Source organism: Megachile rotundata, chromosome 3 (genome assembly GCF_050947335.1).
Source record: "Megachile rotundata isolate GNS110a chromosome 3, iyMegRotu1, whole genome shotgun sequence".
NCBI classification, from domain to species: Eukaryota; Metazoa; Arthropoda; class Insecta; order Hymenoptera; family Megachilidae; genus Megachile; species Megachile rotundata.
This window is the reverse complement of record NC_134985.1, coordinates 690,001-705,000: the sequence shown is the minus strand read 5'-3', so window position 1 is coordinate 705,000 and position 15,000 is coordinate 690,001.

Sequence of the window (15,000 nt, the reverse complement as noted above, 5' to 3'; positions counted from 1 at the left end):
GACAGAGACGGAGGCAGAGACAGAGACAGAAACAGAGACAGAGACAGAGACAGAGACAGAGACAGATACAGATACAGAGACAGAGACAGATACAGAGACAGAGACAGATACAGAGACAGATACAGAGACAGAGACAGATACAGAGACAGAGACAGAGACAGAGACAGAGACAGAGACAGAGGCAGAGGCAGAGGCAGAGACTGCGACAGAGACAGTGACGGCGAGAGAGACAGAGATAGAGACAGAGACAGAGACAGAGACAGAGACAGAGACAGAGACAGCGAGAGAGACAGAGACAGAGACAGAGACAGAGACAGAGACAGAGACAGCGACAGCGACAGAGACAGGGACAGAGAGAGAGACAGAGACAGAGACTGAGACAGAGACAGAGACAGAGATAGCGAGAGAGACAGAGATAGTGACAGAGACAGAGATTGATACAGAGACAGAGACAGACAGAGACAGAGACAGAGACAGAGACAGAGACAGAGACAGAGACAGAGACAGAGACAGAGACAGAGACAGAGACAGGGACAGAGACAGAGACAGAGACAGCGAGGGAGACAGAGATAGAGACAGAGACAGAGACAGAGACAGAGACAGAGACTGCGACAGAGACAGAGACCGCGAGAGAGACAGAGATAGAGACAGAGACAGAGACAGAGACTGAGACAGCGAGAGAGACAGAGACAGAGACAGAGACAGAGACAGAGACAGAGAAAGAGACAGAGACAGACATAGAGACTGAGACAAAGGGCAGGGACAGAGGCAGAGACAGAGACAGATACAGAGACAGAGACTGAGACAGAGACAGAGACAGAGACAGAGACAGAGACAGAGACTCCGACAGAGACAGAGACAGCGAGAGAGACAGAGATAGAGACAGAGACAGAGACAGAGACAGAGACAGGGACAGAGACAGAGACAGAGACAGAAACAGAGACAGAAACAGAGACAGACATAGAGACAGAGACAGTGGCAGGGACAGAGGCAGAGACAGAGACAGAGACAGAGACAGAGACAGAGACAGAGACAGAGACAGCGACAGCGACAGAGTCAGGGACAGAGAGAGAGACAGAGATAGAGACAGAGACAGAGACAGAGACAGAGACAGAGACAGAGACAGAGGCAGAGACAGAGGCAGAGACAGAGACAGAGACAGAGACGGAGGCAGAGGCAGAGACAGAGACAGAGACAGAGACAGCGGCAGAGGCAGAGAGGTCGAGAGAGACAGAGATAGAGACGGAGACAGAGACAGAGACAGAGACGGCGAGAGAGACAGAGACAGAGACAGAGACAGATACAGAGACAGAGACAGAGACAGAGGCAGGGACAGAGGCAGAGACAGAGACAGAGACAGAGACAGCGACAGAGACAGAGACCGCGAGAGAGACAGAGATAGAGACAGAGACAGAGACAGAGACAGCGAGAGAGACAGAGATAGAGACACAGACAGAGACAGAGACAGAGACAGAGACAGAGACAGAGACAGAGACTGCGACAGAGACAGAGACCGCGAGAGAGAGAGAGATAGAGACAGAGACAGAGACGGAGACTGAGACAGCGAGAGAGACAGAGACAGAGACAGAGACAGAGACAGAGACAGAGACAAAGACAGAGGCAGAGACAGAGACGGCGAGAGAGACAGAGATAGACACAGAGACAGAGACAGAGACAGAGATAGAGACAGAGACAGACACAGATACAGAGACAGAGACAGAGACAGAAGCAGAGACAGAGACAGAGACAGAGACGGAGGCAGAGACAGAGACAGAGACAGAGACAGAGACAGAGACAGAGACAGAGACAGAGACATATACAGATACAGAGACAGAGACAGAGACAGAGACAGAGACAGAGACAGAGACAGAGACAGAGACAGAGACATATACAGATACAGAGACAGAGACAGAGACAGAGACAGAGACATGGACAGGGACAGAGGCAGAGGTAAAAGCAGAGACAGAGACAGCGAGAGAGATAGAGATAGAGGCAGAGACAGAGACAGAGTCAGAGATAGAGGCAGCGGCAGAGGCAGAGACTGCGACAGAGACAGTGACGGCGAGAGAGACAGAGATAGAGACAGCGACAGAGACAGAGACAGGGACGGAGACAGAGACAGAAACCGAGATAGAGACAGAGACAGAGACAGAGGTAGACGCAGAGGCAAAGGCAGAGGCAGAGACTGCGACAGAGACAGTGACGGCGAGAGAGACAGAAACAGAGACAGAAACAGAGGCAGACATAGAGACAGAGACAGCGCAGGGACAGAGGCAGAGACAGAGACAGAGACAGAGACTGCGACAGAGACAGAGACCGCGAGAGAGACAGAGATAGAGACAGCGACAGAGACAGAGACAGAGACAGCGAGAGAGACAGAGATAGAGACAGAGACAGAGACAGAGACAGAGACAGAGACAGAGACAGAGACAGAGACAGAGACAGAGACAGAGACAGAGACAGAGACAGAGACAGAGACAGAGACAGAGATAGAGACAGCGACAGCGACAGAGACAGAGACAGAGACAGAGACAGAGACAGAGACAGCGACAGAGACAGAGACAGAGACAGAGACAGAGACAGAGACAGAGACGGAGACAGAGACAGAGACAGAGACAGAGACAGAGACAGAGATAGAGACAGCGACAGCGACAGAGACAGAGACAGGGACAGAGAGAGAGACAGAGACAGAGACTGAGACAGAGACAGAGACAGAGATAGCGAGAGAGACAGAGATAGAGAGAGAGACAGAGATTGAGACAGAGACAGAGACAGACAGAGACAGAGACAGAGACAGAGACAGAGACAGAGACGGAGACAGAGACAGAGACAGAGACAGAGACAGAGACAGAGACAGCGACAGCGACAGAGACAGGGACAGAGAGAGAGACAGAGACAGAGACTGAGACAGAGACAGAGACAGAGATAGCGAGAGAGACAGAGATAGAGACAGAGACAGAGACAGAGACTGAGACAGCGAGAGAGACAGAGACAGAGACAGAGACAGAGAGAGAGACAGAGACAGAGACAGAGACAAAGACAGAGGCAGAGACAGAGACGGCGAGAGAGACAGAGATAGAGACAGAGACAGAGACAGAGACAGAGATAGAGACAGAGACAGAGACAGACACAGATACAGAGACAGAGACAGAGACAGAAGCAGAGACAGAGACAGAGACAGAGACGGAGGCAGAGACAGAGACAGAGACAGAGACAGAGACAGATACAGATACAGAGACAGAGACAGATACAGAGACAGAGACAGATGCAGAGACAGACACAGACACAGAGACAGAGACAGATACAGAGACAGAGACAGAGACAGAGACAGAGACAGAGACAGAGACAGAGACAGAGACAGAGACAGAGACAGAGACAGAGACAGATACAGATACAGATACAGAGACAGAGACAGATACAGAGACAGAGACAGATGCAGAGACAGACACAGAGACAGAGACAGATACAGAGACAGAGACAGAGACAGAGACAGAGACAGAGACAGAGAAAGAGACAGAGACAGAGACAGCGACGGAGACAGAAACAGAGACAGAGACAGAGAGGTCGAGAGAGACAGAGATAGAGACGGAGACAGAGACAGAGACAGAGACGGCGAGAGAGACAGAGACAGAGACAGAGACAGATACAGAGACAGAGACAGAGACAGAGACAGAGACAGAGACAGAGACAGAGACAGAGACAGAGACGGAGACAGAGACAGAGACAGAGACAGAGACAGAGACAGAGATAGAGACAGCGACAGCGACAGAGACAGAGACAGGGACAGAGAGAGAGACAGAGACAGAGACTGAGACAGAGACAGAGACAGAGATAGCGAGAGAGACAGAGATAGAGAGAGAGACAGAGATTGAGATAGAGACAGAGACAGACAGAGACAGAGACAGAGACAGAGACAGAGACAGAGACGGAGACAGAGACAGAGACAGAGACAGAGACAGAGACAGAGACAGAGACAGCGACAGCGACAGAGACAGGGACAGAGAGAGAGACAGAGACAGAGACAGCGACAGCGACAGAGACCGAGACAGAAACAGAGACAGAGTCAGAGACAGACATAGAGACAGAGACAAAGGGCAGGGACTGAGGCAGAGACGGAGACAGATACAGAGACAGAGACTGAGACAGAGACAGAGACAGAGACGGCGTGAGAGACAGAGATAGAGACAGAGACAGAGACAGAGACGGAGACAGAGACAGAGACGGAGACAGAGACAGAGAAAGAGACAGAGACAGAGGCAGAGGCAAAGGCAGAGGCAGAGACTGCGACAGAGACAGTGACGGCGAGAGAGACAGAGATAGAGACAGAGACAGAGACAGAGACAGATACGGCGAGAGAGACAGAGATAGAGACAGAGACAGAGACAGAGACGGAGACGGAGACAGAGACCGAGACAGAGACAGAGACAGAGACAGAGACAGAGACAGAGACAGAGACAGAAACAGAGACAGAGACAGCGACAGAGACAGAGACAGAGACAGAGACAGAGACAGAGACAGAGACAGAGGCAGAGACAGAGACAGAGATAGAGACAGAGACAGAGACAGAGACGGAGACAGAGACAGAGACGGAGACAGAGACAGAGAAAGAGAAAGAGACAGAGACAGAGACAGCGACGGAGACAGAAACAGAGACAGAGACAGAGAGGTCGAGAGAGACAGAGATAGAGACGGAGACGGAGACAGAGACAGAGACGGCGAGAGAGACAGAGACAGAGACAGAGACAGAGACAGACACAGAGACAGAGACAGAGACAGAGACAGAGACAGATACAGATACAGAGACAGAGACAGAGACAGAGACAGAGACAGAGACAGAGACAGAGAAAGAGACAGAGACAGAGACAGAGACAGAGACAGAGACAGAGGCAGCGACAGAGACAGAGACAGAACCAGAGACAGAGGCAGAGACAGAGACAGAGACAGAGACGGAGACAGAGACAGAGACAGAGACAGAGACAGAGACAGAGACAGAGACAGAGACAGCGACAGCGACAGAGACAGGGACAGAGAGAGAGACAGAGACGGAGACTGAGACAGAGACAGAGACAGAGATAGCGAGAGAGACAGAGATAGAGAGAGAGACAGAGATTGAGACAGAGACAGAGACAGACAGAGACAGAGACAGAGACAGAGACAGAGACAGAGACAGAGACAGAGACAGAGACAGAGACAGAGACAGAGACAGAGACAGAGACAGAGACAGAGACAGAGACAGAGACAGAGACAGAGACAGAGACAGAGACAGAGACAGAGACAGAGACAGAGACAGAGACAGAGACAGAGACAGAGACAGAGACAGAGGCAGAGGCAGAGGCAGAGACTGCGACAGAGACAGTGACGGCGAGAGAGACAGGAACGGAGACAGAAACAGAGACAGACATAGAGACAGAGACAGAGGCAGAGACATAGACAGAGACAGAGACTGCGACAGAGACAGAGACCGCGAGAGAGACAGAGATAGAGACGGAGACAGAGACAGAGACAGAGAGAGAGACAGAGACAGAGACAGAGACAGAGACGGAGACAGATACAGAGACAGAGACGGAGACAGAAGCAGAGACAGAGACAGAGACAGAGACGGAGGCAGAGACAGAGACAGAGACAGAGACAGAGACAGAGACACAGGCAGAGACAGAGACAGAGACAGAGACGGAGGCAGAGACAGAGACAGAGACAGAGACAGAGACAGCGGCAGAGGCAGAGAGGTCGAGAGAGACAGAGATAGAGACGGAGACAGAGACAGAGACAGAGACGGCGAGAGAGACAGAGACAGAGACAGAGACAGATACAGAGACAGAGACAGAGACAGAGACAGAGACAGAGACAGAGGCAGATACAGAGACAGAGACAGAGACAGAGACAGAGACAGAGACAGAGACAGAGACAGATACAGAGGCAGAGGCAGAGGCAGAGACTGCGACTGAGACAGTGACGGCGAGAGAGACAGAGATAGAGACAGAGACAGAGACAGAGACAGAGACGGAGACAGAGACAGCGAGCGAGACAGAGACAGAGACAGCGACAGAGACAGGGACAGAGAGAGAGACAGAGACGGAGACTGAGACAGAGACAGAGATAGCGAGAGAGACAGAGATAGAGACAGAGACAGAGGCAGAGACAGAGGCAGAGACAGAGGCAGAGACAGAGACAGAGACAGAGACAGGTACGGAGACAGAGACAGAGACCGCGATAGAGACAGAGACAGAGACAGAGGCAGAGGCAGAGGCAGAGGCAGAGACTGCGACAGAGACAGTGACGGCGAGAGAGACAGAAACAGAGACAGAAGCAGAGACAGACATAGAGACAGAGACAGAGGCAGGGACAGGGGCAGAGACGGAGACAGAGACAGAGACTGCGACAGAGACAGAGACAGCGAGAGAGACAGAGATAGAGACAGAGACAGAGACAGAGACAGAGACAGAGACAGAGACAGAGAGAGAGACAGAGACAGAGACAGAGAAAGAGACAGAGACAGACATAGAGACTGAGACAAAGGGCAGGGACAGAGGCAGAGACAGAGACAGATACAGAGACAGAGACTGAGACAGAGACAGAGACAGAGACAGAGACAGAGACAGAGACAGAGACTCCGACAGAGACAGAGACAGCGAGAGAGACAGAGATAGAGACAGAGACAGAGACAGAGACAGAGACAGAGACAGGGACAGAGACAGAGACAGAGACAGAAACAGAGACAGAAACAGAGACAGACATAGAGACAGAGACAGTGGCAGGGACAGAGGCAGAGACAGAGACAGAGACAGAGACAGAGACAGAGACAGAGACAGAGACAGCGACAGCGACAGAGTCAGGGACAGAGAGAGAGACAGAGACAGAGACAGAGACAGAGACAGAGACAGAGACAGAGACAGATACAGAGACAGAGACAGAGACAGATACAGAGACAGAGACAGAGACGGAGACAGAGACAGAGACAGAGACAGAGATAGAGACAGAGACAGAGACAGAGATTGAGACAGAGACAGAGACAGAGACAGACAGAGACAGAGACAGAGACAGAGACAGAGACAGAGACAGAGACAGAGACAGAGACAGAGACAGAGACAGAGACAGAGACAGAGACAGAGACGGTGTGAGAGACAGAGATAGAGACAGAGACAGAGACAGAGACAGAGACAGAGAGGTCGAGAGAGACAGAGATAGAGACGGAGACAGAGACAGAGACAGAGGCAGAGGCAGAGACTGCGACAGAGACAGTGACGGCGAGAGAGACAGAGATAGAGACAGAGACAGAGACAGAGGCAGAGGCAGAGGCAGAGGCAGAGACTGCGGCAGAGACAGTGACGGCGAGAGAGACAGAAACAGAGACAGAAACAGAGACAGACATAGAGACAGAGACAGATGCACGGACAGGGGCAGAGACAGAGACAGAGACAGAGACTGCGACAGAGACAGAGACAGCGAGAGAGACAGAGATAGAGACAGAGACAGAGACAGAGACAGAGACAGAGACAGAGACAGAGACGGAGACAGAGACAGAGACAGAGACAGAGACAGAGACAGAGACAGAGACAGAGACAGAGACAGAGACAGAGACAGAGACAGAGACAGAGACAGAGACAGAGACAGAGACAGCGACAGAGACAGAGACATAGACAGAGACAGAGCCAGAGGTGGAAACAGAGACAGAGACAGCGAGAGAGATAGAGATAGAGGCAGAGACAGAGACAGAGACAGAGATAGAGGCAGCGGCAGAGGCAGAGACTGCGACAGAGACAGTGACGGCGAGAGAGACAGAGACAGAGACAGCGACAGAGACAGAGACAGGGACGGAGGCAGAGACAGAGACCGAGATAGAGACAGAGACAGAGACAGAGACAGAGGCAGAGGCAGAGGCAGAGGCAGAGACTGCGACAGAGACAGTGACGGCGAGAGAGACAGAGATAGAGACAGAGACGGCGAGAGAGACAGAGATAGAGACAGAGACAGAGACAGAGACAGAGACAGAGATAGAGACAGAGACAGAGACAGACACAGGTACAGAGACAGGGACAGAGACAGAAGCAGAGACAGAGACAGAGACAGAGACGGAGGCAGAGACAGAGACAGAAACAGAGACCGCGAGAGAGACAGAGATAGAGACAGAGACAGAGACAGAGACTGAGACAGCGAGAGAGACAGAGACAGAGACAGAGACAGAGACAGAGACAGAGAAAGAGACAGAGACAGACATAGAGACTGAGACAAAGGGCAGGGACAGAGGCAGAGACAGAGACAGATACAGAGACAGAGACTGAGACAGAGACAGAGACAGAGACAGAGACAGAGACAGAGACAGAGACTCCGACAGAGACAGAGACAGCGAGAGAGACAGAGATAGAGACAGAGACAGAGACAGAGACAGAGACAGGGACAGAGACAGAGACAGAGACAGAAACAGAGACAGAAACAGAGACAGACATAGAGACAGAGACAGTGGCAGGGACAGAGGCAGAGACAGAGACAGAGACAGAGACAGAGACAGATACAGAGACAGAGACAGAGACAGAGGCAGGGACAGAGGCAGAGACAGAGACAGAGACAGAGACAGCGACAGAGACAGAGACCGCGAGAGAGACAGAGATAGAGACAGAGACAGAGACAGAGACAGCGAGAGAGACAGAGATAGAGACACAGACAGAGACAGAGACAGAGACAGAGACAGAGACAGGGACAGAGACTGCGACAGAGACAGAGACCGCGAGAGAGAGAGAGATAGAGACAGAGACAGAGACGGAGACTGAGACAGCGAGAGAGACAGAGACAGAGACAGAGACAGAGACAGAGACAGAGACAAAGACAGAGGCAGAGACAGAGACGGCGAGAGAGACAGAGATAGACACAGAGACAGAGACAGAGACAGAGATAGAGACAGAGACAGACACAGATACAGAGACAGAGACAGAGACAGAAGCAGAGACAGAGACAGAGACTGAGACGGAGGCAGAGACAGAGACAGAGACAGAGACAGAGACAGAGACAGAGACAGAGACAGAGACATATACAGATACAGAGACAGAGACAGAGACAGAGACAGAGACAGAGACAGGGACAGAAACAGCGAGAGAGACAGAGATAGAGACAGAGAAAGAGACAGAGACAGAGACAGAGACAGAGACAGAGACAGAGACTGCGACAGAGACAGAGACCGCGAGAGAGACAGAGATAGAGACAGAGACAGAGACAGAGACTGAGACAGCGAGAGAGACAGAGACAGAGACAGAGGCAGAGACAGAGACAGAGACAGAGACGGAGGCAGAGACAAGGACAGAGTCAGAGACAGAGACAGAGGCAGAGGCAGAGAGGTCGAGAGAGACAGAGATAGAGACGGAGACAGAGACAGAGACAGAGACGGCGAGAGAGACAGAGACAGAGACGGCGAGAGAGACAGAGACAGAGGCAGAGGCAGCGGCAGAGACTGCGACAGAGACAGTGACGGCGAGAGAGACAGAGATAGAGACAGAGACAGAGACAGAGACAGAGACGGAGACAGAGACAGAGACAGCGACAGAGACAGAGACAGCGACAGCGACAGAGACAGGGCCAGAGAGAGAGACAGAGATAGAGACAGAGACAGAGACAGAGATAGCGAGAGAGACAGAGATAGAGACAGAGACAGAGATTGAGACAGAGACAGAGACAGACAGAGACAGAGACAGAGACAGAGACAGAGACAGAGACAGAGACAGAGACAGAGACAGAGACAGAGACAGAGACAGAGACAGAGACAGAGACAGAGACAGAGACAGAGACAGAGACAGAGACAGAGACAGAGACAGAGACAGAGACAGAGACAGAGACACAGACAGAGACAGAGACAGACACAGATACAGAGGCAGAGACAGAGACAGAAGCAGAGACAGAGACTGAGACAGAGACGGAGGCAGAGACAGAGACAGAGACAGAGACAGAGACAGAGACAGAGACAGAGGCAGAGGCAGAGAGGTCGAGAGAGACAGAGATAGAGACGGAGACAGAGACAGAGACAGAGACAGAGACAGCGGCAGAGGCAGAGAGGTCGAGAGAGACAGAGATATAGACGGAGACAGAGACAGAGACAGAGACGGCGAGAGAGACAGAGACAGAGACAGAGACAGATACAGAGACAGAGACAGAGACAGAGACAGGGACAGAGGCAGAGACAGAGACAGAGACAGAGACAGCGACAGAGACAGAGACCGCGAGAGAGACAGAGATAGAGACAGAGACAGAGACAGAGACAGCGAGAGAGACAGAGATAGAGACAGAGACAGAGACAGAGACAGAGACAGAGACAGAGACTGCGACAGAGACAGAGACCGCGAGAGAGACAGAGATAGAGACAGAGACAGAGACAGAGACTGAGACAGCGAGAGAGACAGAGACAGAGACAGAGACAGAGACAGAGACAGAGACAAAGACAGAGGCAGAGAGAGAGACGGCGAGAGAGACAGAGATAGAGACAGAGACAGAGACAGAGACAGAGATAGAGACAGAGACAGAGACAGACACAGATACAGAGGCAGAGACAGAGACAGAAGCAGAGACAGAGACAGAGACAGAGACGGAGGCAGAGACAGAGACAGAGACAGAGACAGAGACAGAGACAGAGACAGAGACAGATACAGATACAGAGACAGAGACAGATACAGAGACAGAGACAGATACAGAGACAGAGACAGATACAGAGACAGAGACAGAGACAGAGACAGAGACAGAGGCAGAGGCAGAGGCAGAGACTGCGACAGAGACAGTGACGGCGAGAGAGACAGAGATAGAGACAGAGACAGAGACAGAGACAGAGACAGAGACAGAGACGGAGACAGAGACAGAGACAGAGACAGCGACAGCGACAGAGACAGGGACAGAGAGAGAGACAGAGACAGAGACTGAGACAGAGACAGAGACAGAGATAGCGAGAGAGAGAGAGATAGAGACAGAGACAGAGATTGATACAGAGACATAGACAGACAGAGACAGAGACAGAGACAGAGACAGAGACAGAGACAGAGACAGAGACAGAGACAGAGACAGAGACAGAGACAGGGACAGAGACAGAGACAGAGACAGCGAGGGAGACAGAGATAGAGACAGAGACAGAGACAGAGACAGAGACAGAGACTGCGACAGAGACAGAGACCGCGAGAGAGACAGAGATAGAGACAGAGACAGAGACAGAGACTGAGACAGCGGGAGAGACAGAGACAGAGACAGAGACAGAGACAGAGACAGAGACAGAGACAAAGACAGAGGCAGAGACAGAGACGGCGAGAGAGACAGAGATAGAGACAGAGACAGAGACAGAGACAGAGATAGAGACAGAGACAGAGACAGACACAGATACAGAGACAGAGACAGAGACAGAAGCAGAGACAGAGACAGAGACAGAGACGGAGGCAGAGACAGAGACAGAGACAGAGACAGAGACAGAGACAGATACAGATACAGAGACAGAGACAGAGACAGAGACAGAGACAGAGACGGAGACAGAGACAGAGACAGAGACAGAGACAGAGACAGAGACGGAGACGGAGAGAGACAGAGACAGAGACAGACACAGAGACAGAGACAGAGACAGAGACGGAGACGGAGACAGAGACAGAGACAGAGACAGAGACGGAGACAGAGACGGAGACAGAGACAGAGACAGAGACAGAGACAGAGACAGAGACAGAGAAAGAGACAGAGACAGAGACAGCGACAGCGACAGAGACCGAGACAGAAACAGAGACAGAGTCAGAGACAGACATAGAGACAGAGACAAAGGGCAGGGACTGCGGCAGAGACGGAGACAGATACAGAGACAGAGACTGAGACAGAGACAGAGACAGAGACGGCGTGAGAGACAGAGATAGAGACAGAGACAGAGACAGAGACGGAGACAGAGACAGAGACGGAGACAGAGACAGAGAAAGAGACAGAGACAGACACAGCGACAGAGACAGAAACAGAGACAGAGACAGATACAGAGACAGAGACAGTGACAGAGACAGAGACAGAGACAGAGACGGCGCGAGAGACAGAGATAGAGACAGAGACAGAGACAGAGACAGATACGGCGAGAGAGACAGAGATAGAGACAGAGACAGAGACAGAGACGGAGACGGAGACAGAGACCGAGACAGAGACAGAGACAGAGACAGAGACAGAGACAGAGACAGAGACAGAAACAGAGACAGAGACAGCGACAGAGACAGAGACAGAGACAGAGACAGAGACAGAGACAGAGACAGAGACAGAGGCAGAGACAGAGACAGAGATAGAGACAGAGACAGAGACAGAGACGGAGACAGAGACAGAGACGGAGACAGAGACAGAGAAAGAGAAAGAGACAGAGACAGAGACAGCGACGGAGACAGAAACAGAGACAGAGACAGAGAGGTCGAGAGAGACAGAGATAGAGACGGAGACAGAGACAGAGACAGAGACGGCGAGAGAGACAGAGACAGAGACAGAGACAGAGACAGACACAGAGACAGAGACAGAGACAGAGACAGAGACAGATACAGATACAGAGACAGAGACAGAGACAGAGACAGAGAAAGAGACAGAGACAGAGACAGAGACAGAGACAGAGACAGAGGCAGCGACAGAGACAGAGACAGAACCAGAGACAGAGACAGAGACAGAGACAGAGACAGAGACAGAGACAGAGACAGAGACAGAGACAGAGACAGAGACAGAGACAGAGACAGCGACAGCGACAGAGACAGGGACAGAGAGAGAGACAGAGACGGAGACTGAGACAGAGACAGAGACAGAGATAGCGAGAGAGACAGAGATAGAGAGAGAGACAGAGATTGAGACAGAGACAGAGACAGACAGAGACAGAGACAGAGACAGAGACAGAGACAGAGACAGAGACAGAGACAGAGACAGAGACAGAGACAGAGACAGAGACAGGGACAGAGACAGAGACAGAGACAGAGACAGAGACAGAGACAGAGACAGAGACAGAGACAGAGACAGAGACAGAGACAGAGACAGAGACAGAGACAGAGACAGAGACAGAGACAGAGACAGAGGCAGAGGCAGAGGCAGAGACTGCGACAGAGACAGTGACGGCGAGAGAGACAGGAACGGAGACAGAAACAGAGACAGACATAGAGACAGAGACAGAGGCAGAGACATAGACAGAGACAGAGACTGCGACAGAGACAGAGACCGCGAGAGAGACAGAGATAGAGACGGAGACAGAGACAGAGACAGAGAGAGAGACAGAGACAGAGACAGAGACGGAGACAGATACAGAGACAGAGACGGAGACAGAAGCAGAGACAGAGACAGAGACAGAGACGGAGGCAGAGACAGAGACAGAGACAGAGACAGAGACAGAGACACAGGCAGAGACAGAGACAGAGACAGAGACGGAGGCAGAGACAGAGACAGAGACAGAGACAGAGACAGCGGCAGAGGCAGAGAGGTCGAGAGAGACAGAGATAGAGACGGAGACAGAGACAGAGACAGAGACGGCGAGAGAGACAGAGACAGAGACAGAGACAGATACAGAGACAGAGACAGAGACAGAGACAGAGACAGAGGCAGATACAGAGACAGAGACAGAGACAGAGACAGAGGCAGAGGCAGAGGCAGAGACTGCGACAGAGACAGTGACGGCGAGAGAGACAGGAACGGAGACAGAAACAGAGACAGACATAGAGACAGAGACAGAGGCAGAGACATAGACAGAGACAGAGACTGCGACAGAGACAGAGACCGCGAGAGAGACAGAGATAGAGACGGAGACAGAGACAGAGACAGAGAGAGAGACAGAGACAGAGACAGAGACGGAGACAGATACAGAGACAGAGACGGAGACAGAAGCAGAGACAGAGACAGAGACAGAGACGGAGGCAGAGACAGAGACAGAGACAGAGACAGAGACAGAGACACAGGCAGAGACAGAGACAGAGACAGAGACGGAGGCAGAGACAGAGACAGAGACAGAGACAGAGACAGCGGCAGAGGCAGAGAGGTCGAGAGAGACAGAGATAGAGACGGAGACAGAGACAGAGACAGAGACGGCGAGAGAGACAGAGACAGAGACAGAGACAGATACAGAGACAGAGACAGAGACAGAGACAGAGACAGAGACAGAGGCAGAGACAGAGACAGAGACAGAGACAGAGACAGAGACAGAGACACAGACAGAGACAGAGACAGACACAGATACAGAGGCAGAGACAGAGACAGAAGCAGAGACAGAGACTGAGACAGAGACGGAGGCAGAGACAGAGACAGAGACAGAGACAGAGACAGAGACAGAGACAGAGGCAGAGGCAGAGAGGTCGAGAGAGACAGAGATAGAGACGGAGACAGAGACAGAGACAGAGACAGAGACAGCGGCAGAGGCAGAGAGGTCGAGAGAGACAGAGATATAGACGGAGACAGAGACAGAGACAGAGACGGCGAGAGAGACAGAGACAGAGACAGAGACAGATACAGAGACAGAGACAGAGACAGAGGCAGGGACAGAGGCAGAGACAGAGACAGAGACAGAGACAGCGACAGAGACAGAGACCGCGAGAGAGACAGAGATAGAGACAGAGACAGAGACAGAGACAGCGAGAGAGACAGAGATAGAGACAGAGACAGAGACAGAGACAGAGACTGCGACAGAGACAGAGACCGCGAGAGAGACAGAGATAGAGACAGAGACAGAGACAGAGACTGAGACAGCGAGAGAGACAGAGACAGAGACAGAGACAGAGACAGAGACAGAGACAAAGACAGAGGCAGAGAGAGAGACGGCGAGAGAGACAGAGATAGAGACAGAGACAGAGACAGAGACAGAGATAGAGACAGAGACAGAGACAGACACAGATACAGAGGCAGAGACAGAGACAGAAGCAGAGACAGAGACAGAGACAGAGACGGAGGCAGAGACAGAGACAGAGACAGAGACAGAGACAGAGACAGAGACAGAGACAGATACAGATACAGAGACAGAGACAGATACAGAGACAGAGACAGATACAGAGACAGAGACAGATACAGAGA